This window comes from Pseudoliparis swirei, chromosome 11 (assembly GCF_029220125.1).
Source record: "Pseudoliparis swirei isolate HS2019 ecotype Mariana Trench chromosome 11, NWPU_hadal_v1, whole genome shotgun sequence".
Taxonomy (NCBI): Eukaryota; Metazoa; Chordata; class Actinopteri; order Perciformes; family Liparidae; genus Pseudoliparis; species Pseudoliparis swirei.
In genome coordinates this window covers 13155885-13180799 of record NC_079398.1, presented here as the reverse complement: position 1 = coordinate 13180799, position 24915 = coordinate 13155885, and the positions used below count along the sequence as shown (strand labels likewise).

General features: G+C 41.3%; 1 protein-coding gene and 1 long non-coding RNA gene across 4 annotated transcripts in view; one reads left to right on the top strand and one right to left on the bottom strand.

Moving 5' to 3' along the window:
* dlgap2a (discs, large (Drosophila) homolog-associated protein 2a) overlaps window positions 1-24915 on the bottom strand; it is a 172453-nt gene that overhangs the window by 116869 nt on the left and 30669 nt on the right. The window lies entirely within an intron of this gene.
* LOC130201821 (uncharacterized) lies at window positions 17978-22249 on the top strand. Of its 3 annotated transcripts, XR_008833259.1 has the most exons (9): window positions 17978-18054; window positions 19752-19854; window positions 20163-20303; window positions 20437-20591; window positions 20712-20848; window positions 21252-21345; window positions 21468-21806; window positions 21910-22069; window positions 22209-22249. It is a non-coding gene; the product is annotated as an uncharacterized LOC130201821 (long non-coding RNA). The 3 variants fall into 3 exon arrangements; XR_008833258.1 differs by having other exon boundaries at window positions 17999-19854; XR_008833260.1 differs by lacking the exon at window positions 20163-20303 and having other exon boundaries at window positions 17999-19854.

Sequence of the window (24915 nt, the reverse complement as noted above, 5' to 3'; positions counted from 1 at the left end):
GCAGTGCTCAGCCGGGGGCTTGTGAGTATCCCCACTCCCGCCCGGCGCCTCTCACCCTGGGCAACTCCAGAAAAGATGAGAGTCCAACCCTTCTCCAGGAGCTTGGTTCCAGAGCCAACGCTGTGCGTGGAGGTGAGCCCAACTAGATCTAGTTGGTACTGCTCCACCTCCCGCACCAGCTCCAGCTCCTTCCCCGCTAGCGAGGTGACGTTCCACGTCCCTAGAGCTAGTCTGTCGCCGGCGATCGGCTCGCCCAGGTCCCCTGCCCAGCCTGCCGCCCGGTCTACATAGCACCCGACCCCGATGATTGTCCCTGCGGGTGGTGGGTCCACAGGGTTGCTGCTCGATGTCGTATCTTCGGGCTGAGCCCGACCGGGCCCCATAGGTGAAAGCCCGGCCACCAGGCGCTCGCCGACGGGCTCCCCTCCTGGGTCTGGCTCGGGAGGGTGCCCAGTTTCCCTTGTCCGGGCGAGGTAGCTGAAGCTCGAGTGCTGCTTTTCATCAGGGTTTTTGAACCGCTCTTAGTCTGGACTCTCACCCGAGACCTGTTTGCCTTGGGAGACCCTACCAGGGGCTAATGCCCCGGACAACATAGCTCCCGGGATCACTGAGCCTCTCAAACTCCTCCACCACGTTAAGGTGGCGATTCACGGAGGAGATTTTTGAGACTCCTCCCTCAAGAAAATGTGAAAGTTTTTGACTTTAAATTCAATTAAATTCAGTTAATTTTATACAGCCCAATATCACAAATTACAAATTTGCCTCAGAGGGATTTACAATCTGTACACATCCGACATCCCTGTCCCAGGACCTCACATCGGATCAGGAAAAAACCTTTCACAGGGAAAAAAGGGAAGAAACCTTCAGGAGAGCAACAGAGGAGGATCCCTCTCTCCAGATGGACAGAAGCAACAGATGTCATGTGACCAGAACGTAAGGAAGTTTATTGTCATTGTAAAAACATACAACGAATTTAAGTTGGCGACTCATCAGTCAGTACAGCAGCACAACAGGTGAAACATGTATAAAAACATTAAGACAGAAAATGTCTAATTTAAAACAAGATATTTTAAAATAAATAAAATATAAAACACATGCATCAATGGCTTAGAAGTGAACAAGTGTTGTGTAAATGAGTATGTTGGTCCCCCCGCAGAATTGTCTGGTGTGAGCTGGGTGTAGTGTTGGGTGTAGGGGTGATGGAGGAAACGGCTGTGGGGAAAACGCTGTTCCTCATCCTGTTAGTCCGGGTTTTACGAGTCCCGAATGAACAGCATTATAGAGTTACATAAACACATTCAATGAATGTGACAATGTATGAATAGTTCGTTGTTGGCATAGACCACAATCCAGAAGGAGGGGGGCGGGGGCCATGGCAGGAGGCCGGCTGACCAGGCTGGAGGCATCAGACCCCGCCAGGCCCAACGGACCCTATGAGACGTGAAGTCACAAAGACTCCAGGGAGGAAGCAGAGTTATTTATGTGTGATGGAGATGTAAATTCATCCATAAGTAGAGAAAGAAGAGAAGATAGGTGCTCAGGGTATCCTAGAAGAGAGAGGTGCTCAGTGTATCCTAAAACGTCCCTCAGCGGCCTATAACCCTATAGCAGCATCTCTAGGGGCTGCATGACCAGGTGAACCTGATTCAGCCAAAACTATAAGACTATCGAAGAGGAAACACTTAAGTCTACTCTTAAATGTATTGACTGCGTCTGCCTCTCTAAAACTAAGCAATTTTACATCATTTTGGATTCAAAAAAAGCTAAAGATGAATGAAACTAGCTACAGTTAGATAACGATTTCATTATTTACGCATTCTTCTAAAAATATTTGAAAATCGTACTGTTGTGAGTCGAACCTCAGGACCCTGAGTCACTTTTATTGAAATTCTCCTTCGGAACTGGCTCACAAGTTATCCAGCACAAAGCTTCACGCCAACGTTAACTGACCTTAGAGTGACAGAAGACACCTTCTTCTGCGGATAGTTTTGATTTAGTATTGAAAGAAAAGAAAAAAAGTAAACCTATAGGTTCAAGTTTCAAACATACTGTATCTTTGTTATTTTGTTGCACGCCACAACGATCTACCTTTCATGCTGCCCTTCTTCTTGGTCTCTCTTGTCTTCCTCCTCCTCCTCTCTTCTCAGGTATTATCAGCAGTGTTGGGAGTAACGCGTTACTTTGTAACGCGTTACTCCCAACACTTACTTTGTAACGCGTTACTCCCAACACTTACTTTGTAACGCGTTACTGTAATTCCACTACTTTTAGCGGTAACGAGCATGTAACAAAGTATTTTTTTAACTCAACTAACGCAGTTACAATTACTGAAATGTAAAGGACTTCATTACTCGCGTTACTCTCTTTTGTGAAAAATGAACACTTGCAGACAAGAAGACAAGCTAGGCCTACTTTAGCTGCTTCTGATGTGACATCGCAGGACCTTGGTGGCGCAATGATATTGTAACGTCTCGGACGTTATGGACTGATGACACGGAGACGGGACGACGTTATTAATCCTCACTTTATTGGGCATCCACCAACACAGTGTGTTTACATGATGCGGATTTACATGTTACAGACAGCGTGCTCCTCTCAGCTCAACAGCTCGAACGTCAACAACAACGGTTCCCGTCAACCAACCTTAACTCCCGGTTTCCGGCAGGTTAACCCCGCCTCCCCTCTACTCTGCCAATCACAGGCATGCCCCCTCGACCAGCATGTACGGTGCCACACTGTGATTGACAGCCACTTCACAGGGTCGCTACAATAAACACCAATCGAATCAATCAATGAGCATTAAACCACATCATGGCCGACAGTGCGGATAGAATGAGCTTTCTCTCCTGGAAGTATGGACATTACTTTTCGTCGAAATTAAAGACAAAAATGTAGTGGTGAGTTGTAAATTATGTGCAGGTGCAAAGACCCTATCCACATCTAAGAGACAGTTATTTTGTATAAAGTTAAGTATTAAAAGGGACTTTTGTACGACTGCTTGATTTGAAGGCCTGTTGCCCTGTTGATTGCAATAAATAGGTCTACAACATATGTTTATTGTGTTTGACTGTTCAGTACTGTTCATTACATTAAAAAAGCAGACATAAAAGTAACTTAAAAGTTACTTTCCCTAGTAACTAATTACGTTTGATATACAGTAACTAGTAAAGTAATTAAATTACTTTTAAAAGAAGTAACTGTAACTAATTACTAATTTTCAGTAACTTGCCCAACACTGATTATCAGTCTCTGAGCTCTCCATGTCCTGAACGCACAATACCTCCACTCTCCTGTGCCGGGTGTTTTCTCGAAAAGCAGGCCTCTTTGTGTACAACAAATCTCATCTCACAAAAATATTAATTTCACGGGTCGCTGTCCCATACAAGCCAATATCCGCGCAGGGAAAGGCATGATTTCCTTCTCTATTCAAATTGGAAACAGCGAAGTGGGGCCGTGCCAAAGATACCGGCCTCCTGCTCTACCCGGTCTGTCCCTGTAATGAGGTTGCAGCCACTGCTAACTATTCATTCTCGTCATCCTCCAGCCGGTCTTATCGCTGCTCCGTATTGACTTCGGCTTAACGACGTGCAAAGGAGACGTGTCTCACTCGTCTTGTTGTGTTGGATTGATGTGATTTTAACAGTGTGTCATCGTTTAGTGATGCTCACACCACGCAGCTCATGAGGTTGCGTGTGTCACGGAGGGACAGAGCTCCATTGGAAAACAGTCAGTCCGGTTTCCTCACTTTAAAACACGTCAGCGTCACAGGATATACAATAAGTCCCCTGTGCATCGATATAGTGTCCTGCTCATCTGCACCCCTCCAGGACATTTTCTTGTCATCTAGAATATTGCTCTTGACTTCCTCACCTGTCCTGGTTCACAATGGCAAATATTTAAGTATGAATACGAAATGAGTACGAATCTAAAAGTATTACAGAAAAACAATGAAGTCTGAAATAGTCTAATGATGATAAAATGAAACCCTGATGCTGTTTATGGTCGGCCTTTTGTTCATTTACAATTAAATTATGTAATCATCTGTCTAAACACTGCAATATTTGAATTGTTAGTGGCGGACTCCACCGTTGCTACATGGAATTGGAACTTACTTCCCTAAAAATGAGGGATTCACAAGAAACGATGCAGGCATGCATCCATCTTAATGTTTGTAATTGTAGCGCAGCAATATCAGTCTCGCTGTTTATTGGGTAGCATTGACAGCGATCAGTGCTAACCCCATTTTAGCTTTCAGAACAAGACAGTCATTTTCTTTTCCTTTGGATTAATACTGCAGGAAGGGATAGAACAAAAAGGAGCCAGAGGAGATGAACTGATGTTCAGACGTTTGCAGATTGGTTTAAAGCTAAAAGTGTACTACGCCACAATCTTTATGCATTAGGATGCCATTTATTATTGCCTTTCCACAAATCTGTGGGACTTGGGAGAGTCATATACAGTGTATATATATATATTATTGTTATTTTTTATACTTTTTTTAAAGGTCAACATGCCCAGATATTTCTTCCCGTTATGCAACTCAAAGGTATATTTTATGAGATCCTCCTACTTTATAATTGCATTATTTTCAAATGTCACATGCTTACTTTGTAATGCTGTAAACAAAAACAACAAGAACGGGCACTCGGTAGAGCGCATACCTTCGCCGCAGCCACTTTTTTGGTACTTGGCATGAGAGTGTGGGGAACTGTAAATTTATGTAACTTGAAACCGGATATTGTGGTCATTATGACATGTCGTATATCACAAGATTGGGCATTGAATTATGAACATTTTGGCATTAGTTGCATGCCAATTAGATAAAAATTGACCGCGCTATGGTAAAAAGAAGATTTTGACCTTTTCATGACCTTGACCTTGACCTTTGACCCGATCGATCCCAAAATCTAATCAAATGGTCCCCGGATAATAACCAATCATCCCAATAAATTTCATGCGATTCGTTTAAAACTTTTTGAGTTATGCGAGTAACACGCATACAAATAAATAAATAAATAAATACACGGCGAACAAAACATAACCTTCCGCATTTTCAATGCGAAGGTAAAAAGAGAATGGCCTACAAGCAGAAGCTAAGATACCCGGGTGATATATGCAGTATCTATAATATAATTATATATCATTATCTCAAACTTGACAACGCTCCTGTAGAGCCACAGGCGGAGAAGTACTCCCAATTGACTTTGACATGTGAAATCCGTGAAGTGTCCCCTGAAGTAAGATGTCCCTGTTTTCACCCCCCATCCCCTCTTTGTTGTTCACAAGACTTTCTCTAATATTTCTTCAATTGAGTGTCTTGTAGTTCCCTCTGAACTGTTAACCCGCCAGACAGCGCAAACAATTACCAGTAATGCAGTACCCAAAACTCACATGTTTATTTTGGAGCATTTTCAAAACCCTTAAACAAGCCCACACGCATGCATCACTCCGGCTCCCTGTACTGTATCAGTGGTGGTAGTGAGCATCGCCTGCACAATGTAAAAACTGCTAAACTATTGTGACATTAAATGTATCTAAGAGGAAACATTGTAGTCCATCAGACAAATCAAATCCAGAGTTAATGTAATACTGCGTCTGTATTCCAGGCATATCTGGCCCGGCTCGCTGCTGGGATAATGGCTCCCTTAGTTTATCTGCCTCCTCTGATTTGCTGTTCGGTTTTGTATGTGGTTTTGTGTGAGCGGCGTGCGTTTGTGCGCGATGTAACCCGTCGCTGAACACGGCTGTGGCCGCCGAAGCTGATATCACACCCGCAGTATTCAAGGATTCAAAGATTCAAAGATTTCTCACAACCTGCTAATACAGTACGTCTCCATCGAGAGTGCGGCGCATCGATCCACATCTCACCTTGTCGTACTGCACTGGGGAACAAAGCAGCTCCAGAGAGTTGGCGTCATTTACAGCAGGCCTGAGAGACACAGGAGCCTGACGGCGGACTGAAGGCGTCTTTTCGGGATCCGCCATACTCACAACATCCTCAGGCGATGAGAGGAGTGGCGTATAACCAGGGTTGCCAGGTCTGTGTGACAAAACCAGCCCAATGGCCAATAAAACCAGTCCAAAAACCAGCCCAATATCAGAACTCAAAATATGCCCGTGCCAAACCATATACACTGCTTTTAAAGTCCAATAGCATTGCTATCATTGCCAAATGTATTGTAATATCTACAAAGTAACACCACATGTTTAGTATGCCAGCATTAAAAGCAGTTTTCCCTAAACAGTTATTTCACCTAGGTCCTAAAATGGCCTTGTGTAATTAGATACAGTAAATTATCATAAATAAAATGTGTGTACGTGCTGATCTGGAGTCAGTTTGGTAGGATTTGGGTATAAATAAATTATTTCATTTTAAATATGGATTTTTATTTAAAGATATTCATGTAATTTGCATGCAAAATAGGTCTACCCGAACCAGCGGACAAAAAATTCAACCCGCGGCAACACTTCAAAAGTAGCCCGATTCCGCGGGAAAACCGCGGACCTGGCAACACTGCGTTTAACCCACATGTATTTTCCATGTGGCTCCATCGTTCACATCCCCAGCTGCCCGCGCATTGACAGCCGGTGGGTCCCTGAGAAAAACGATGTGCCGAGTGAGCCACGCCGCTTTGTTCGCAGCTTAGGAAAGCACGAGAAATGACTGAGCAGGTGATTACTCGGCTGAATTAGGGAGTGTGATGGATTTTCCCAACGGCAATAACACATCAAACTAAGACAAATGTGTGATGCGAAATCCCCCCTCCGACTGCAAGAGCACCACAAAGAGGTAAAACGCACACACCTTATGGTGGAAACTAATGGCCGGCCGCTTTGATATAACTGTTTTCCACATTTCTTTCAAGTTGTTTTTGCCTTTAAGTCGATACCCTCTTGCCATAACAGTGTCCTCACTGTGAATGCTACAACTGTAGGGTCGGCTTCAGTCTCTTCAGAGTGTGTCAACTTGTCCCACTTCTGACAACTGACAGTTGAGATTGTCTTAAAAACTGAAATGTTTGTCATTTTGAATTTCTCCACCTGTTGTTTCTTAGTACCTTGAAGCTACTTCCTGACTGTAACTGTAACGATGATAAGCACCACTTATGTCTACTCTCCAAAGTTTCTTTTCTTTGTGGGCTCTTAAAGAAGACTAGTATGTCACCAGAAAGGAAATCCTTATGAATAGAGTTTAAAGGAGCTGTATTTCACCTTCAAAACATTAATATAGCAGCAAAGAACCATTTACGATGTAAAGATAGTGTGTGTGTTATCCGAGCTTCTCCTTGCTTTGTTGCCCCAGCCGGGCCATGCTGGTGCGCGTGTCACGGCCGTTAGCTGATGACTGCTCTCATTTCATGTTTATTTGGAAGGCACGGAAACATAAACATAGATAAATGCTCAACAATTATCCAATGCAGTGTATCACAGCATGTTTAGCTCCTGCTAACTCCCAATGTCCATCCCTCAAATGGAGTTTACAGCTGTGAAAGCCGTCCTAACTAAGGACTTTGTCGCAGAGGTAGCACCCACCTCGAGTTCCCCCTCAGGTAAAACTGTTAGCTCTGTCACAGTCGCCCTTGCTGGCCGTCGCGAAGAGGAAATCCAATTCCTGCATAACAATCCCATATTTTGCTCCACAAGTGTTAAAAAAAACATTGCGGCATCATGTCCCTGAGCTCCCTGAGCAGAGACAATCCTTGAGGCCTGCGTCTTGTGCAGTTTGTGATGAGCTTCGTGAATGATGTGTTTGCCCATTCAGAGCCCTGAGTCAGCAGGCTGCGTTGTGGCAGTGGCCCAGTAGAAAGCCAACTTTCAGCACTTTGTCTCTTTAAAACACTGTGGGGGTTTAATGTTTACGGCCAGGAGACATCAAAGGTGTAAATTAGGGGTGGTCCTGCGGCCCCTCCCCTGTGGCATCATCAAAAATATGATAAACCGTAAGCACATTCGGGAAGAGCTTCTCATTCGGAGTCCTTTTTACAGTTGAGGTTACACCAGTTAAAGATCACAGGACAATGAACAAGTCTTCAAGCATGCACAGCGTCATTACTCCACTGATGTAAATGCTCTCTTCAACTCAGACATGCACATCCTAGGTGACCCTAATGCCCTCTAGGTTATGGCTTCAGACAGCAATTGCAATTCATGATCATTTAAAATACACATTTATTATTCTGGGCTCTGGGACAATAATCTGTCAGTTGGCCTGCATTTGATTTTAACATTTAGACATTGAAATGGACTCGCCTGTTTCTGATTCTTCTATTACAGTGAAATAGAAATTGGGTGATGATTTAGCGAATGCCACACGCTTCTCTGTTACTTGTTGATGTCCAAGTTCAAAGGGTTCTGAAGGTCAATACAAACAAAAGACGCCGAGGCTTAAATGGTGATCTTTGGGTTTAAGGCCCTGGATCAAGTCGGGCGGCGGTCCTTTCTTGCATGTCATTCCCCGTCTCTGTGCGGCTGTTTAAATCTAAAAGCCACATACATTATATTGTATACAATCACATGCTCCCATTGGCTATAACCTCCTCATAGTAGTTATTGTTCACATGCTAATCAAAGTAATTAAGCTTCCCTTTTCATGGTCCGGAGAAGCAACACACCAAACATATGCAGTGAGGCCGAGGGCATATTCAGCTGCTTCTCCCTCTCAGAAGGCCACTTTGTCATCTGCAAGTCTGGAGGCCTCAATGACACAGTGTCAGCAATTACTTCTCCCTAATCTGACACGAACCTTGGGAAAAGACGGCGGTAAGTGTGACAAAAACTCTGTCGGGAGGTGCTATTTCATTCTTGGAAAGGGTGACAGAGACAAAAGAAAATCTCCCATTGCACAAAGGGAAATTGGAGAAAGAGCTATTGTGATTACTGCACTGTCCGAGATGTGGTCATGTTTGTGTGGAACCAAAGCTGGACTTAATGAAAAGAGGGCTCCGGGATGGAGAAGAACAGTGCTTATACTGAAATCCAATATTGTTTGACCGCTGCATGGATCGCAACGAGTGTGAATGGTCTCATTCAGATGGGATGAGTGGTGGTGAAGATCAAATCATGGAAATTACACTATCGTTCAAAAGTTTGGGGTCACATAGAAATGTCTTTATTTTTCAAAGAAAAGCACAGTTTTTTCAATAAAGATAACATTAATCAAAAATACACTCTATACATTGTTAATGTGGTAAATGACTATTCTAGGTGGAAACGTCTGGTTTCTAATGAAATATCTCCAGAGGTGTATAGAGGCCCATTTTCATCAACTATCACTCCAGTGTTCTAATGGTACATTGTGTTTGCTAATCGCCTTAGAAGACTAATGTCTGATTAGAAAACCCTTGTGCAATTATGTTAGCACAGCTGAAAACAGTTATGCTGGTGATATAAGCTTTACAACTGGCCTTCCTTTGAGCTTGAAGAACAAAATTAATACTTCAAATATTAAGAATTATTTCTAACCTTGTCAATGTCTTGACGATATTTTCTATTCAATTTTCAATTCATTTGATAAATAAAAGTGAGTTTTCATAGAAGTCACAAAATTGTCTGGATGACCCCAAACTTTTGAACGGTAGTGTATGCACGTCCTGCTTTTATGGTGTCTGAATAATTCCAACCCTGGCCCGTGTTCCTCTGTAATACCACACACCCCAGATGAAATAGACTAAATTAATTAGGACAGTGATTTTTTTTTCAATGCCTGGGTCAACGTGGAAAAAAAAAAAAGACAACATTTTGATTTCTTCACATGTTGAAGCAGCGTCGGTCCATCTTGAGAGCTAGAGTTTGATGGATAAAATCCGCTTGTGACGGCTCTCATTTCAGCCAACAAACTGTCGCCGGTGAGTAATGAGAGCCCTTCTGCTGTCTACCCTTGTCGGAAATCATGGACCCATTGTTACAAAAGTTACAATGACTTGTGATGGTCAGTCTGCACGTTGACATTGTGTACTGTGTGCTGTCAGAACAACAGGACCGGCGACTTAGCAACAGTAACTGCAGCAATGGTGACGGGGCTCAGCAAACAACTATATTATTATACTATATTTAAGATATTATGTCAAAATGCTGCGAGAGCATAAACAACTATATTTAAAATCGGTTTTACAAAAAAAATAACTGATTTAATCTCCATGGAAAACAATTTTTTGGTGAAAGATTCCTACCGGAGCAGCAATTATCTTCTTGTAATTAGCATGAGACCGTCTCTCATTTCACAGGCCCTCTTGCAGAAAATGCTCCACATGTTCAACCCCGCATCTGCTGCTGCTGCGACACAGAGACAGATTATGGGTCGTATGTTGATGTTTACCGAGGAAACTCGTTAAATTAGCTCGACCCACTGCGGCGGAACCGTGATGTGGGTTCTACGCGGTCGGATTCCCCCGGCACGATTTGAGGGGACAAAAAACACCAGACTCAACGCGCCAGCTGGCCCGATGGCAACAGAGGAATAGACACACGTGTTCTCCCATGAGCCGGATTATTGTTGAGATGACGTGTATCTGTGTGTTTGTGTTGTTCATAGAATTAAGCTTGTGACGAGGGAAATTACTTGTGCAGGATGTGAAAACAACCGAAGCACACTGGTCCCCCATGCTGATCACCAGATCTATTTATCCCTGTAAATAAATGGATCACCTTCGTCCCTGCTGAGCACAGCATACTTATTGAGAAACAAGTAGCCACATTACAGGCTGAGGACACTGTGTTGAAAAGATCCCTAACATCCCTTGTGTTCCTAGTCTGAGCTAATCCTGTGCTCTAACATGCAGACAACAACCGTCCTCCTACCACCGCGCTAAATCATCTGTGTATTTGCCTACTTATTGGATATTACCAGCAGCGCAGCGCATGCTGACACAAGGATCACGTTGGTTAACATGCAATAATAGTTATCTGATTCCACTCACTGCGAGAGCTCAGACTCGACAAATACACAGAGATAGAGACCAAGTTCACTGTTTCCATAGCAAGTACAGTTTAGACGCATTGAAGTAGTGCGCGACACACACATACATGCATGTCTTGCTTTGTTTAGTAAAGGGAATGAACTAAAATAAATTAATTTAACATACGGATATGCGGATATGTGCAGCAGAAAAATGGGTTCCTAATATTAGCGAGCTGTCAGAGTATTTGATGGGAGGAATTACATACAAACTCATATTCCAGCTGACTTTTGTGCATCTCTGTTATCCTTTAAGAGGCACACTATACTCTTACTTCTTTTTAAATACCCTAAGGGGGTTTTCCTTAAAAGTTTTGATTGTAATCGTTGCTGATTCTTAAGTCTTAAAGTTGAGGGAGGCAGTCTTTGGAGAAGGCAGCAAGACTAAGCATCATTCTTTTAGGTCAGAGCATATGATTTATTGACGGCTGTCGGGATGTAAAGGGAACGCTTACAAAATTAATTCTCCACGCTTGCTTTAAGGCAAAGTAAGTCATTAAGCTAACTCTGCATCTAGACTACTCTGCATTCGGAGTACATACTGTAACACAGCCATCGTAGCCAACGGGGCCTTATTTAGGGGAGAGCGGGTAATGTGATACACTTTTTACATTTGCTCCTCTCTAGGCGAGCTTAAATGATATATCAGTAAAACGTACACATTTCCCATTAATTCAGGATGTTACCTAGCAATGTACGTTATCAGAATGTCTTTTGGACAAAGGACAGTGAAAATATGATTGTTTCAAAAAAAGTGGTCTTGTGTCTCACTTTACCCCAGCTTAGGGGTAAAGTGAGACAGACCTGAGAAATCAAGGGGGTAAAGTGATCCACTTACTTTTTACATTTTAAAACTACCATAACAACACATGTTGTAATAGTTACAATCCTGACAGCTAGATTGACAACCACACATTCCAAAACTAATATCGGACTAGTAATAGAATCATGGAGATTAAGATCAATTAAGCACATTTATTTAAACACTTGAAAGTAACTCCAAACAAAATCCTATAAAACAAAATATAATGCAAAATGTTTTAATTAACAATCAAATGACAGATAGAACCAGTTAGATTAGAACTCATATGCCAGTTCACGGCAATTAACTGGAGCAAGGCCATGGAACTGGTCAGCTAGTTGTTTCAAGTGTTTGCTCCTCCTCCATCTCATCTGTAAATATTCTCTTTGCCTCAGCTACTGCACCCCAGGATACTGATTTTACTTCCCCTTTCTATTTCTCTTTTATAAATCTTTTGAGGGTTGTCTTGTCAATATTTCTATCCCTTCCAGCTTTTCTTAAGGACTTATGTCCTTGCATGACCTCAGCGGCTGCACTCTCCATCTCTGCAAGGGGTGTTTGGCCCCATGTTGTCTTCCTGGTGTAGTTTCTTGGCATGATGGCTTTTCTACAATGTTTATGATATTACAAATACAAGATAATTAATGTAATATTACACTCAAATATGTTTAAGACTAAACTTAACTTGGGGTAAACTGTCTCACTTTACCCCATAACATTTGTCTCACTTTACCCCACAGCCACTATTTTAGAAAAAACAACATATCTTAGCCATTCAGGCTAATCTTCAGCTCGCATCAATCACATGGTTGTATATGTTAGAGGTTCATCGACATGTATGATATATAGTGGGGTCGGATGCATGTGTAATTTTTCTCAGTCATTTCAAATTGGTGTTAAAGTTTGGTTTTCACTTCTAAGTTGAAGTTTAGGGTCTATAGAAAAATTTGAGTCCGAGTGTCAAACACACAGATAAAAAATGGCCTCTAGGGGGCGCCGCAAAATATGTAAACTGCTACAACTTTTGATTAGATTAACCAAATTTAACAAATGAGGTATGTATGGATTCAGAATTAAAAGGAGAAACTGGTATGCTAAGCATTTGGTGACCAGATAAAAATAAATACACTTTTAGCCCAAAATATTACATGGACACAAGCGAAATTATGCTTTTTTAAAGATAAAGTCTGAAAATATCCTCACAGTTGCTAAGGAATTTTACTTTTTAATGTTATTTCACAAGTCAAGACTGTGTGGTGATTAAACTGAAATTGAAATGCTCCTCACTCTTCTATTCTATGCCCTAGGAGGCGCCGCAAAATGTAGTAACAGCCATGAACTTTCTATGTATTGATTTAGGATCAGGTGTCTCAACTTTTTTCAGTCAGTCAATCAATCAATCAATCAATCAATCAAGCCAACAAGCCAACAAGCCATCATTTTATTCACAAGAAATTTTCACAAAATAACTTTATATCTGGAAGAAAGTAAATCAATAACAATAAGAAGATAAACAATAGTTTTTCTGGCATTCAAAAAATGAACAGAGGACCATAGGGCTAACATTTATTCTGAGAACTTCACTCTACAATGATAACTATAATTTACTTCTTTGATTTATTCTATGTCAGTCTTAGAAGTTCTGACGTGCACTTGCACAGACGTGTGCACTTTAACTTCGCCTTCATGCACTTGCACCGAGAACTGGCAGGTCGACTTGTACAAGTACTTGTACAACCACACTTCACATCTAGTTGTAATACGTCTTTGGCAAGTGGTATCGTAGTCCAAATGGGAAGAAGTTTGCTGTCCTCTTCTTTCCACCCATGGTCAGTGGGGTTGTTGTCAGGCATTATAGACCTAAATGAATGAATACATAAATGCATGGTTTTTTTGTGATTATATAGTACTCAAATCCATACAGGTGCATACTTACATGTGGGCTGTTGTCCAGATGCTTGCTTGGAAGACACTCCTTTTGAGATGTAGATCCAAAGCATCCATTGTTGGGGGGATTCTTTCAACATCCCTCGTCTTCTGTGAGAATAGCCTCATTCGAAGAAGATCAACATCATTTTCCTCATTTGATTCACTGGAGTACAGCCTACAGACAAAGTTTACTGCAACTTCTTTCAGCCTTGGAGAGGTTTGGAATGGAGTCTCAATGATGGTTGCGAACTCCTCTGTCAAGTGTGGAACTTCGTGCATCAATTTGCAGCAGGATCGCTTACCCCTGAACTTGAAAGAAGATGTGCTGTCTGATCCCGTGAATGCGTGGAAGAGAGCCATGGCTTTACATGTTTCTGTGCCCAGTTTTGTGGCGAGAGTGTTCAGGGAGATCATTCTTGATGTCTTTCCAGTTTTGAAGCAGATCCAGATTTCTGCAGTTGCATTCAAAGCCTTGATATGATGGAAATTACTCAGCAGGATTACGACAACATCTGTGTCTCCAGTATAGACCATCCCAACTGATGCTGTTTGGAGGGCATGGAGAAGATGCACTAGGACACGAGTGTCAGCTTCCTCGTGGTTGCAGCGATCCATTGGAGGACTGTTTCCAACATGGTGGATGCAATCATCTGCTGTTATGTAGACATCTTTGTCATTTGGGAACTGTCCATTTGTTACAAGCGCAGTTGACAGGAATGAAAACAGTTCTGTCTTATTATCCTCATTTGCCAGAAATGCCTGCCAATCTCTTGGGACTTTGGCAGTGCCAGAGATGCGTTGTCGGGTGCCTGATCCTCGCTTTTCTCTTGTTCCTCCTTTGATTGTCAAAGCACGATACTGGTCCCAGACGATGTCCACTCGTGTTGATCTTTTCAGGTCACGTTGAACTCTTGGGCAGAACACCTTGTCAAAGTAGGACTCAAAGGTCTTCCCTTGGACAGTCGTGCCAGGCAGTGAATGGATAAGTGCTCCACCATCAATGACAATGAAATCATAAAGATCTGGTGCAACTATCTCCTCACTGTCAGATATTCCTCCACTCTTAGGATTCCCCAGGATGTAAAACAACAAATCTGATTTCGTACAGGAGTTGAGGGATCCTTCGCATGACAATGCAGGTGGGTATGGCGAAGACTCGTGGCAGAAAAAATCTTCCAAATTCCCACTCCGGCTTTCCAGCACAATGAAAGCTCTGCATGACGTTTGAAGTGCTGCATCCTCAGTTTAGCTGCTGTCTTCTTGCGTGTTTTCTTCTCATGGAACAACATCAAGTTGTTTCGCTTGATCGGAGCTGTCAGTGGTGTGTCATGTGAGTCCAGCACATTCTTTTTGAAGTTGTTGTACTGCTCTTGTCCCATTGACTCAACTTTAAGGACCGATGCTGCAGCGGCTGCAGACTCGCACACCTTGTTATCTAAAGTAACCAGGTCTTTACTGCTCTCCTCAAAGGGATTCCCATTGCTGAGCAACAGCTCCATCAGGTCTTTGGTGTGACGTTGAAAACGCTGCTGTGATGCTGATCCTTCCTCGTGATGAGGACGCCATTCGGAGTCATCACTGTCATTTACAGTGGTAAACTCTTCCAGGACACGGCTGATTTCCGGGCCTGTCACAATCCAGCGTTCCAACATGTCCGGGTTCTCTGTGAGGCCAATTATGCCACCCACTCCTTTCACCCTTTTGTTGGCTTGCTCGTGTGCTTGGTCAATCGGCATAGCTGAAAAGCGTCGATTGCTGTGACCATGAGTTCGATCTTATAATAATTAAAAAGTGCAACAATAACAAAAGGCCTGCAAGTTGGGTGCTTCATATCACGTAGGCTATATGCAGCCATATTTGTGTACGGGTATCCTAGCTATGTTTGTGCTATAGGGATATTCTGAACACCAATCTTAAATCCAGTCGAGTCATTACACAGCCTTTATTTACAATAACTTTAAAAATCATGTTTCATAGCAACTTTGAGGACATTTCCAGACTTTATCTCCAAAAAAAGCATAATTTCGCTTGTGTCCATGTAATATTTTGGGATAAAAGTGTATTTATTTTTATCTGGTCACCAAATGCTTGGTATACCTGTTTCTCCTTTTAATTCTGAATCCATACATACCTCATATGTTAAAATTGGATAATCTAATCAAAAGTTGTAGCAGTTTACATATTTTGCGGCGCCCCCTAGAGGCCATTTTTCATCTGTGTGTTTGACACTCGGACTCAAATTTTTCTGTAGACCCTAAACTTCAACTTGGAAGTGAAAACCAAACTTTAACACAAATTTGAAATGACTGAGCCTTATACGACCCCACTAATATGGTTTTCTACCTAAATCAATTTGTTTTGACACAAAAGTTGATTTAGTTCACAGCAGGAAAATTTACTTTTACATGCAAAAAACGAATTTTTGTGAAAAAACATACTTAACACAGCACCAGCACCACTTCTTTTTCATGGCAAGGGGGGAATGGGAGGGGCTTGAAAACATAATTCTCACATTACCACAAATGGGTTCCTTTCCCTAGATACAGGGGGTGTCTCACATTACCCCGCTCTCCCCTACTGTGATGATCGGTGTGAGAGTGATGAGTTAGTATGTTTCTACATTATAATACAATTACCAGGACATGTGCACTGAGCCAAAAATTAAATAGAGGCAAACAAAAGTTTCCGGTCGACCAATTTATTTATTTTGGTAACAAAAACACAAGAGTTATTTCATAGAGGCAAACAAGACAGAGAGTGATGCTGAACCAATGCTGTATGACGGTAGAGGGGTTTTGTATTGCTGCAATATGAGTTACCAGGGATCTTACACGCGCACTGTTGTAATGGGCTTGCTTTCCTGGTTGGAATTACACTTATTTTCCCACGCCAAACATCCAAGACCCTACAAGAGGCAGTCTGTTTATGCTAGATTTCCAAGCCTGCATGATTATTATAACACTTGTTATAGCAAGCTTCAGGATAACCATTAAATGCTCCTAGGAGATGGACAGAGGTTGAACTAAGAGGGTCTCATGGAGAGTGTAAAAGAGGGACGAAGAGAAAACAAGAGACAGAAACCGTCTTGAGTGAGTAATAAGCGAGTAACAAGTGTGATACTTGTTCGATTGGTGTGAATCGTGTGTGTACTGTACGGGTATGCGTGTGTCAGTCACTGCTGGATAAACAAGATTAGGAGCTACGAACTGTTGTTCCACACATTGGTGCTTTGAACTAAATGCTAACGTCAGCATGCTAACAGCATGCTAACAGCGTGCTAAAACCATGCTAACAGCATGCTAACAACGCGCTAACAATATGCTAACACCATGCTAACATCCTCAGATCGACGGTGCTAATATGCGGATGCTAAGCTAGTGTAATGTTTACCACGTTAACCATCTTAGTTAATTGGGATAACTTGCTAATTAGCACTAAAAACAAAGAACAGAACAGGACGATAGGAATGTCATTAGTTTTGCAGGTATTTGGTCGTGAGCTAAAGGAGACAAATCTCTACATTGACATAAAGATGGCGCTCGAAAGACAGACAAATAGGAGGCCTACCTGTAGCATATTGAATCATCTCTCGAATTTGCTGGGATGTCTCACCAAAATCCAAACCAAAACGTCAACCTCTTGAGCCAGAGTGAATGCTTGGAACTCAAAGTTGAAGATCCTCTGGGGACCATGAACATCTGTAACCAATTTCACAACAATCCACCGGGTGTTGATCTGAAGACATTTTCATCCAGAGAGCCAACTGTCAAAAACAAGGGACAGAGACATTTCTGCCTGGGTAATGGAGGTCCAGACCTGTTGTGATAAGAGTGAGTTTTCAATATAAAATCCTCTATATGGGCAACCACTGCACAGTGTATGCTGTTTGCTCCCAGACAGCCTAAAATCTCCAAAGAAAAGAAAATATCGGAAACAGAATATCACTATGCCACTGTTCATCCATTATTCCATGGCAATCTGACATCGAGTTTCTGACTACTCGTCTTTGAAATTCAACATATTTTTCAAAGTGGATATTACACAGCAAAATCAAAAGTGTTGGATATTCAGTGTTAGGGTTGAGTGTTAAAATATAGAGTTATTTCAACTCGGGTTTAGTGTTCATCAACTCCAAGAGAGTTATTGTTCAAAATGAGTTGGTGTTAATACAGGGAGTCAAATGTCATAATCTGCAAACAACTCTACAGTGTTGATTTTACACTACAGCTAGTGTTACCCATCCCCCAGAAGGCTGCATGTTTGAAAGAGGCGGGAGATTGTTTCACACAGCCAGACAAACACTCTGACTCTTTTCTGTGGACTGGACATGTTCAGACATCATTCCAACTGTGACTAGGATGATACGTGTGTAAGTATGTCTCCGCATATGTCTCTTCATTAAATGTTCTACCCTAGTGTGTATTTCTACAGGTAACATTAACGTTGGAATAGGTATAACCTTGATGGTTAGCTAACATTAGCTAGCTATCCAGCTCACTAGGTTTAGCTAACCGAATAGGATAAAGAATGTTTAGCTAGCCAAAGACTGTGGTGTTAGCCAAGTAGGATGAATAGGGATATTTTTCTCATTAAGAAATTAGAATAATCAACACACGTTGCAATCACGTTATATTATGAACCGTGATTGTAATTTTTTTAAAGAATTCTGTAATGGTAGAGCACAGACATTTATTTTAAAGGCAGGTTAAAAATTATCCTATGTTGTCCACTATTTTCTTTTCTTTTCGTTTATTACTGCCATTTCGCCCAAATGTGTGTTATTAAATTATTTAAACAAGTATATTGGGCTTCATATTAAGGTTAGACACTTTTTAAATAAAGAGAAATGTGTGGGGGTTGTCGTGAAATGTCGAGAGCATTTTATTTTGACTGCATTTATCTCACTGTTCCGTTAGCTTTACTTCCTGTTAGTGTCGGGACTTTTCGGGGTAAGCCACGTTTCCACTCTGCTCTTTGCACTTTCGTAGATTTGGTTCAAATTTAAACTGAAGTTATTTGAAATACATGGAAAGTCAATGTATTATCATCTGTACATTATCTACTTGCAATTTAAGTTATTTTGTATGTCCGTGTGTCGATGTCTGTGGGTAGGGCTGCCATGTGGCTAACGTTCTAAGCTAGCATGTACAGTCAAGAACGTGTGCTAGCATTTGTGTGTGTCGATATAATGCGTGACCGGAAAAATGCAAATGTCAGAAGGAGTAGAGTAATTAAAACATGCTTTGGACAAACATGTCTGCACAATGGAGACGTAAAGAGATGTGCAAGCTTGTTGTTCTGGCCGACACATAGTTGGCTAAACAGAAGGTCAGGCTCAGGCTCTTTTAAGTGAAGGATGGGAGAGCCGGGCGCTCCATGCAGTCGCAGAAGTCAAGGCGCTGCCACTCTCCCAACGTTTTCAATAGCGGCTCTGTTAAGCGTTTTACCCGACGAACGTGTCCCGAGGTCGGCCGCGAAACCGCCAGGTTACCCGCCCATTACGGATGATCTTTCCGCGATTTTCAACCCGCCCAAAGTGATCGAAACTTGGACGCCAGACTTGGGAAAACCACGCCAAATTATAGAGCGACGCATAATCATCAATTTGGCTGGAGGGAGTTTTCAATAGCGCCTCCGTAAACCGCTTTACCCGACGCAAATGTCCCGATGTCGGCCGCGAAACCACCAGGGTACCCGCCCGTTATGGAGGAATGTTTTTAGATTTTCAACCCGCCCAAAGTGATCGAAATTCGGACCCCAGACTTGGGCAAACCACGCCGAATCATGGAGCCACGGATAATCTTTAATTCGACTGGAGGAAGTTTTCCTTAAGCGGGTCCATAAACCGCTTAACCCGATGAAAGCGGGTTGCGCATTCGCCAGGTCAGGACATTTTTGGAGTATGAAAGGGGCTTAAGTGACTTAAAATAGTTAGTCACACAAGTATGATGTACATTAATTTGATTTAGTCGTACACTGCCGACGCTAGGTGGCATAGAAAAGGCAAGGGGAAAACAAAACATGAGTTTTAGATTTTTTATGAATGTTTTTTTCTTTTCTTTGTAGGACAATATGCTGGTCAAGGTGAGATTTGGTTCAAGTCAGAAGTATGTTAAGGTGGCAGAAACCGAAGCAGGCTATGAAGACTACAATACATTTATTGAGAAAGGTTGGTATTACTTGTTTATTACACAGCCATATCTGTTTGGAGTAAACTAATTATTTGCTTGAATGTCAGTTCATGTTATAGTGTCTTTTTTTATATTATTTTAAGTAATATGTTTGGTTGCCTCGCCTACCCAATTGTTTTTTTATTATGTTGACCAATTGTTATGTCTTGTGAGCAAGTCAAAATGGACAATTGGTGTATGATGGGGAATTTATATTACATATTCTGCACACTGCTCAGATTATAATAATAAAAGTGTCAATAGAAGTTTACAAAGGACCATTTTTCTAAATCTGATATTCTCTCAGTAATAGGAAAGTTAGGTCTTCCTCTACAGACAGACTTGCACTTGACAGATCAATCAGGGACAGAGGTGGATGCAGATGTGTTTGAGGAACTCTTACAAGCAGGGGATCTTACCGTCAATGTGTCCACAGAAAAGTCTGGAGGTAAGACTTAGCTTTGTTCGGGAAAAATGAGGATCATCAACTGTAATGTACTGTGAGCTGTTTTACTGACTAGTATTGTAGAGTTGTGACGGTATAACCAATTTTTTGTGTATTTCTTTGAATTGTCTTGCAGTTGTGCTTCAACCAGATCAAGCAGAAATTTCTTTTGAGTCGAATGTGTCAGACACCGTATCCTCTGTGCCTTCTGATTCATCTGATGCAACAATAACTCTTGAGAACGATGGTGGGAGGAAAAGGACCCACGACGATCGGGAATCAGCTGAAGCGGTATATAGCACATTACATTTGTGAATAAAACTGAAACCCAAAGACATTGTCCAAACGAGCAGTGCTCTTGTTGCCGTAAAGGTTAACATAATAACTTAGTCTGATTCTTTTTATTTTTAGATGGTGAGAGATGTTCTTCAGTCCAAGCCAGGGGGAGAAAAGGTGTTGCATGAATATGACAAAATGAAGACATTGACGGATGGTACCCGGTGACATATGATAAACCTACTGGTGGCTGACATGATTGAAGTTCATGGGTAAGCATTTTATGTTCACTGGTGCAGATCTTAAATCTATTTTTTCTTCATAGCATAAGATGCAGTTGTTACAGAACCCTGTCACATTATTAAATGAGAGATATATATATATATATATATAATCTCATTTCTGGAGCAAAAATATTGAAGCAATTAAGTTATACAAATTAATTAGCTTATGGGAAAACCGGGCAGATGTATGATCAGTGCAAAAGAAGCCAAGGGAATTGTAAACAAAAAGACTAATAGTTATCATGATAACACAAATCATTTGTTTGCATTAATATAGTTTACTTTAGAGATGACTGTCTTTTTTGCTTTCTTCTTGATAATAATACTTATTTTAGTTTGACATTTTAACATTTTAAAGTTTGAAAAATAATATGTTTTTCTACTTTTAAAGGAGGATCCCACCAACCTATGTGCGAACAAAATACGCTCTTGGCATTATAACTCTATTTCCTTACCTCGGGGATCCTTACTCAAAAAATGGATATGTAAGTTTGTAAATGAATGGCTTATACTACAATGTATGCAGGGAGGTTATTCTGAATTTGCCTTGTTTGGCTGTGACCCATCAGTGATGTTTAGTTTTGTTCTTTCTTCTCGAATTTTATAGGAGCACTTCTATGATGCTGACAGTGGATCTGGTTATTTGGCCTGGAGGATAAAGACAGTCCAGCGCAACATTGCAGTTCTATCTCGGAGATGCTCAACCACCTGTACCTATCAAGCTGGACCAAAAAGCAAGAGAGATTTTCTCCTAACTGACAATCAACTGTCTGGCGAGGAATGCCGTGAGGCAATCTCCATATTGAAACATACAACTGATGAATCGGTTGTCAAAGAGAAAATGAGGGCAACATTTCAATACCGTCAGACGGTAGTTCAACAAGACCAGCAAGACTCCTCTACAGTCCTGGATGTTTTCCCACGTTTTCTCGATACACCTGGCTTGGTAAGAAACGCATATGGTTTTATTTATTTTTAAAGTGAACAATGTACATTTAAGGACTACACTTTCAGCACGGTTGCAGGGATTTACGGAGTTTCTTCTGTAGATTGACCAAGACTTTGCCATGATGTTTGGAGAGGAGGCTTCTGGCAGATTCTTGGCAAAATGGCCCACTTTCTTCAAACCCAGGATCCTGGCAAACTGCAAGAATTCTAATGAGAATGTTGAAGACTTGTTGTCTGGGCATCACTCCTCAGATGCGTCTGGTAAGCATCGTTCATTATCTTTTTTAAACATTAATTTACTTGCCTGATTCAGAAATCTTGTATGAGCATAATGTGGATATATTTATTTTCACATGTAAGTCTTTGTTAAATCTTCTACTTTCTTCTGGTTTCCCCCTAGGCTGGGACAGTGACCTGTCAAGCATCCTACTGCTGGTTCACCTACTTCTCCTACTGCAAAAGGACCCAAGAGTCCTAAAATTAGCTCGCATCAAGCAATCAAACATGTTGTGAGATATTTGAGGGTATGCAATGTTTTAATATGCTTGTTAATTTAGTTATTTTCACAATGCCTCTTTGTGAAGAGGCACATGTGTTTTTAGTAATATAGTGGGCCATTAAAATTGTTCTTCATGCTTCTGTTTTTTCCAGATTGGCGCCAGTGTTGAGACCTTCCTTGAGAGATTGGAACCAGGACAACCCATCCTCCTGTGTGTCGGTGAAGAGAAGAACAACATCCAAAGATTCTATGTCATCGTTGACCACAAGGCCATCCTTGCAAGGCTCAGACGTCCCTGGCAGCTTTCGATGAACTCTTTAAGGCCCACTTCATCTTCAGTGTTCACTACCACGAATCCCTTAACAGCTTCTACACATTCATCCAAACAACTGTGTTCAACATTGATGTGGGAAGTACCAAGGAAAGTCCTCGTGTGAAGGAGCTCAGAGCAAGACTGCTGAACACAAGTATCTGAGGTGACACACATCCTTGGCTGCAAATATGTTGATTTGTTTTATCTGCAAGTTACACCACATAAGTTCTATGTTGCTTTGTAAGCATTTGAGATTTTACCATGGTTTATATCCAGGAAAGACATTACGTTTGAAATGTGGACAGCCGGGATGTTCTTTATTCTTTGCACTTATTCAGGGTTCAAGAAACACCTTATTCGTTTGCACCGGGACACTGTTTCAACAAATACTGTTAACAGTATGGACACTCAAATAATAGATGAGCCTTCAACTTCAAATGCAGTCAGTACAGATATTCCAGTAACCACCAATGTCTCTGTTGACAAGCATAATTTGGTAAACATGTGTTGTTCTGTTGTAGCACAGTTGCAATCATCAGGTGTTGCTGAGAGCACTATCCAATCAATGGTCGGGTCAATGGAAGAGCTTGTAAACGATATTCACAGTCAAACGAGAGACTCAGTTCTCAACTGCACTTCAGAGATGCAAGGAACAGACTTTGAAAAAAAGCTAGACAGTTGTTTTGAACAACTACAAAATCCTTTCTCAGTCTTAAATACAAGAGCCAAACGACAGAAGTATTTCAAGGAAAAGTGGGAAATAGTTGAGCCAGTTGAGTATGTTCTTGGGGTGCGATTTGATGTACGTAGAGATCGAACAACAGGAGTTTACAATCAGATCCCTGTAACGGATAAGTTTGTGTATGTACCCATCTTAGGAACCCTGAAGTCTGTTCAAAAATAGTGAAATTTGTGAATGTTTCCTGCAGGCCAAACAAGAGGAAGAAGGATTTTTTAAAGATATATGTGATGGGTCATACTTTAAAAAAAATGATTTGTTTTGCCAGCAAAAACATGCTTTACAAATTCAACTATATTATGATGATTTCGAGACCGCAAATCCCTTAGGTTCAAAGAAGGGGATACACAAACTTGGTTGTATTTACTTTATATTGCGGAACCTGCCCCCAAAATACAATTCTGTGTTGATGAATATTCATGTTGTGGCTCTTTTTCACTCACAAGACCTGAAAAAGTATGGATTTGATGAAATACTGAAGCCTCTCGTTGATGATGTTAAAAAACTAGAAAATGAAGGAATAGAAGTGCCTTTCTCTGACTCACCATTGCTAGGGTCTATTATTCAAGTAACTGGTGATAACCTTGGTTTACACGGGCTGTTTGGTTATGTTGAGTCTTTTTCTGCAACATATTGTTGTAGATTTTGTTTAACCACGAAGGAAGAGTTTGAATGTGTTTTCACTGAAGATCACCCTGGCTTAATATTTCGTACAAAAAACATCCATGCAGAGCATTGTTCAGCATTACGTGAAAATCCTATGTTAGTGACAACATTTGGTGTCAAGAAGACATGCTTGCTCAATACATTGCGTTTTTTCACATCTCTGACAACTATGCAGTTGACATCATGCACGACTTGCTTGAAGGTGTAGTGCAGTACGAACTGAAACTTGTCTTTCAATACCTTGTCAAGGAGAAACTTTTATCTTTGGAGTCATTGTCACAGAGAATTCAAAGTTTCAACTATGGTTTTACTGAGAGAAGAAACAGACCAAGTGGGTTGAAAATGGATGAGAGCAAAGATCTTGGATTGAATGCTATCCAGTCATGGTGCCTTGTGCGAAACACTCCTCTCATTTTTGGTGATCTAGTTGAAAGAAATAACAGTTTTTGGAACCTGCTCCTCCTCTTGCTTCAAATTGTGAATATAGTGTTTTCACCAGTTGTGACTAACGGTATGACATATTATCTGAAGCATTTAATTAATGATCACCACAAGCTATTCAAATATTTGTTTCCTGAGAAAAGACTTATTCCAAAGCATCATTGTATGATCCATTACCCAAGGTGCATTCGTAAAATTGGCCCACTCCTTCATCTATGGTGCATGAGGTTTGAGGCCAAACACAATTTCTTTAAAAGATCTGTCAAAAATTTCAAAAATATAACAAAAACATTGGTCAAACGACACCAGAGACAGCTAGCTTATCACTGGGAGAATTTAAATTTTCAGAGGTTTGAGTTTGGTCCAGTGAGGAAGGAAGTGATTGATAGCGTGGAGTGTGGTGAGGCATTAATTGCAATGTTAAATGTGAATGCATACTCTGATGTGTC